This window comes from Centruroides sculpturatus, unplaced genomic scaffold (genome assembly GCF_000671375.1).
Source record: "Centruroides sculpturatus isolate CEXI.00-Female unplaced genomic scaffold, Cexi_2.0 scaffold256, whole genome shotgun sequence".
Classification (NCBI taxonomy): domain Eukaryota; kingdom Metazoa; phylum Arthropoda; class Arachnida; order Scorpiones; family Buthidae; genus Centruroides; species Centruroides sculpturatus.
In genome coordinates this window covers 666077-670649 of record NW_019384583.1, presented here as the reverse complement: position 1 = coordinate 670649, position 4573 = coordinate 666077, and positions in this window count along the sequence as shown.

The window sequence follows — 4573 nt, the reverse complement described above, 5'->3', positions numbered from 1 at the left end:
TTAATGGCCATGTTCCTGAATTCTTGATTGACCGTGATGTAGTCTATTTGATTTCTGATTATGTTATTACTCTTATCAGAAGTGTTACTAGTGTTCTTTTTGATTGATTTTTGATTTTTCTATTTGATTGATTCTTTTTGATTTGGCACTTGAGAGATCCCAGGTACAATTGAATTTTGAGACCCCCTCTAAATATTTTCTTTACTTCTGCATCCTACATTGTGAATTCTACATGCATCTTTTTAACTCTGGTAGGCACTATACGGTGGCCCAGAAAAAGTGAGACATAGGGAAATAACATTGAAAATTAACCAATATAAAATTACAATTGATTGGCTGTATTTCAAAGGTTACTGATGTTCAGATTGTATTAATTATGAATTGAAAATTGAAACTTATTGGTACAAGAATTATTAAGTTTCAATAGGTAAAGTGTATGTATATATATATACAGAGGTAGCGCTGCACAAAATTTGCAATTTGCAAAAATTTATTCATCTGGCAGTTGCAGTGTAGAATAGCCACAGAGCAGTCCGCAAAAAAAGTCATTTGGTAAAGAACAGTATCGCAGAGAATATGAATCTGTCTTGGTCCAATACAGTTTTACTATTAATAAACAAAAATAAAGTTACTTAGAATTTCAGGTCATAAAATCTCTGTTTTTATATTGTCAGTCATGTTTTCATTTCTGGTTGATACAAAATGTTAGAGTAAACAAAAAAGTAACCTGGTAAATAACTTTCTAATTTGGTAAATAAAAAATGTGTTTGGTGAATGGATTGGTGATTGCTATAAAAATGACATGGTGACCCCTGTATATATATATTGATGTGTAAATTTAATGAGAAATCTGACTATTTAAAAATTTTAACATACAAATAAAATTAAAATGTATGAAGGCTGTTTTTTTTAACCTCTTATGGTCCATAAAACAAAGACAAGTGTAAATAACAAAATAAATTTATTACTATAAGTTAGGTACAAATGTGAAGGTGCAAAACCCTTTTGTTTTAGAACAGTATCACCCCTCTAATAAACCTTGTGATTAAGTGAAAAAGGAAAAAGGGGGCCTTCTGTGGTCAATGACTTAGACGATCTCCTCGAAAAAAAATCGTTAATATATCAATAAAAAAAATCTCCTCCATTTGTTTAAAGGTAATTCTATAGATGTTAATATCAACAAGACAGGAATAAGAGATGTTTCTTACCCCCTCTTTGGTTGCACGTGACACGTGGTTACAGCAATAAATTGCCTTGTTCGTAGTCAACACGACATATGATATAAACAATATCTAAAGTGTTGATCAGTTTACAGAAATTATTGTCAGATGAATGTTAATTTGTGGATGAGAGCCGTCAAACCTATAGAAATTTATATTATAAAATTATATCTTCTAGACACTGATATCAATAAATTAAACAAACTTCTCTGTGCCAGTGGTTCGTACTAGCTAGATCCAGACATCAACACATGAACAGGTGTGTGTATAAATCATTAATGATGTCATAGTTCTCACCCCTTCAAAAATAGTATAAAGAGGGCTTGGACGCAGTCCACAAGGCAGACACCTCCAGGGCGGACATCGACTACCACATATACTGACCCATACCGACACCCTATCCGTCGCTACCTCACCATAACTGCGTGACGATCCAGGAACGTTTTCACTGATGACCCATATTATGGATCGGGAACTTAGACGTATTTTTTTTGGATATCTATTTGTATACTCTCTCTCTGCGAAATCTCTCTCTGAGAAGTATCTCTCCGAGAGGTCTCTCTCTCTCGTCTCTTAATTTAACTTACAGAATAGAGATTAGATGTTTTATATGGAAGATGAATCATTGTCGCAACATAGAATAGAATTTTTGTAACTCTTCACTTTCGCCTTTGATATGTACAATTTTATAGTTGTTTATTAAATGTGTTATTCTTGTTCAACCTGTGTATNGATTAGATGTTTTATATGGAAGATGAATCATTGTCGCAACATAGAATAGAATTTTTGTAACTCTTCACTTTCGCCTTTGATATGTACAATTTTATAGTTGTTTATTAAATGTGTTATTCTTGTTCAACCTGTGTATTCATTTGGGAACCTGTCAACTTACCCATTAACCTCCCCATTCATTTTATTTTGTCCTCCTATAAAGCCATCCTGACAGAGCTGCCGGTAAGTGGGGACAACTAATCCCCTCGGTTCTCACACAAACATGGTTACTTTTCAACATAATCACCAAGAAGATTCAGGCATTTGTTTATCTGTGGATGAGCTTTGAAATCCCCTCTTCATAGAATGTTGCCGCCAGTGATTGAGATGGGCCTTAAGATTGTTTTGAAGATTGTCATTAGTCTCAAACCTTTGCCCTCCTAGCCAAGTTTTCAGTTCAGGAAAGAGGTGGAAGTCTTCACACATTAAAGGTGTAAAGACTGTCACCTTTCAGACTTCCACCTAGCTTGGAATTTTTTAAACACCCAGTGTACAGTCTCAATTTAGCGCTGAGTGACTTCCACCTCTTTCCTGAACTGAAAACTTGGCTAGCAGGGCAGAGGTTTGAGACTAATGACAATCTTTAAAACAATGTTAAGGCCCATCTCAATCACTGGCGGCAACATTCAATGAAGAAGGAATTTTGAAGCTCGTCCACAGATAATCACTGAGAAAATTGAGGCATTTGTTTATCTCGAAAAGTAACCATGTTTTTCTACCTAACTTATGGTAATAAATTCATTTTGTTTTATTGACCATCAGAGGTTGAAAAAAACAGCCTATGTATAATTAATCAAGTCAATGTATTGCTGGCAAATGTAAATTTATTGATAATCAAATGTAAATCAAGTGTATAGGTATCCCTTGTACAACATAGCACTTCCACAACACTGTTTTGTTCTAATATGGTTGGAAAGTTTGGGGATATCCTCTGTACAACATGATTTCCAGTTTCACTCTAATACAATTCAAGAACTCAAGAAATTGTCCATACAAAATTTCACAATTTTTAAGTCCAAACTATGTTGTTTGATATTTTTTTAATTCAAATAAGCATATGTGTCATCTCAAATTTGTCTATGGATTTTACAATGTTGAAATTTTTGATTTCTTTTGTGCCTGTCATCAGGTTTATTTTAATGAAAACTATAAACAAAACATACTAATGTTATTGCACTTTGCACTTATTTTTGAAAATTATCACTAATGTTTCAGTCCACGTCCACTAGGACCTTCTTCAGACAGATTTTTTATAAAGATTCTTTCTGGTGTTAGTGATGTTCTATTTAGCTCGGATGTATTTGAATTTTGAATGTTTCTTTTTATAAATTTTTAAATATTCCACAGCAAGATACATTTCCATATCATATTATTAAAACATATTAAAGCCATATGCAGTCATTATATTAAGAAATTGAAGCATATAGTAATACATAAATCATGGACAGATGTAAGCCTGACACATTGAAATGCTTAGGAATGAGAAGGATCAAGCAGACATAGAAAGAACACTGGGGGGGTATATAAAATTCCACTCAAGGATAACAACTTTATAGAGACTTTCTATACATCAGGTCTACAAGAAGATCTCTCAAACAACATCTCTCTGAACCCAAAATGGATATCGAAAAGAAGAAAAAACTACCGCATTGGCTATATATGCCAATTAGAATGGGATTACACTAGAACTAACAGGATACCATAATATGACAAACCCACCATATAAATGAACTTAGAAATTTGGAGGCATTAGAGGTTTTTAAAGCAGACTGCCAATCAATTTTAAAGACGAAAAACAAATCTCAAAGGCATGACAAGCTATGTATGACTTGGCACTATAACAAATGACACATACGCACATATTTAAAAATTTATAAAAAGAAACGTTCAAAATTCAAATATATCGGAACTAAATACAACACCACTAACACCAGAATCTTTTTCAACAATTTGCCTGAAGAAGGTCCTAGATGTTGATTGAAAACATTAAGTGATAATTTTCAAAAATAAGTGCAAAGTGCAATAAGGTTAGTACATTTTGTTTATAATTAACACTTTGTTTAGTGGATTGTTTTTAATGATAACTGATAGTACAATATTTTTCTTGTCCTAGCTTTCCTATCAATCAAGTATTGTTGATGTTGGTTTCAGACATTAGCATTTAGACTCCATGTTTTGGTTTTATAGATTAATCTTCATATTTAGTTACAGTTTATTTAAATATTTTAGGTAAGTGTTATTTTTTAACTGTAGGTAAGTAATCATTCTTAAAAATGACAAACAAAAATTTTGAGTACAGAAACTGTACTCAAACTTGTTTCCAATTTGAACAGTTTGTTATTAGTCTTGATTTAACAAACATGAACCACTAGAACAAATTTTCAATTAATAACATATTTTTATTTTTATACTAGCTGCAAGGACCCGCTTCGCTGGGTTTTTATTTGTATGTAATATAGTTTTTTTTATATATATAAAAGACTGTTTTTCTAAGTAATCTAGAATCTAGCTGCAAGGACCTGCTTCGCTGGGCAAAAAGTAACGATAGTGAAGATTAAGATAATTACATTATAGCTAATCTT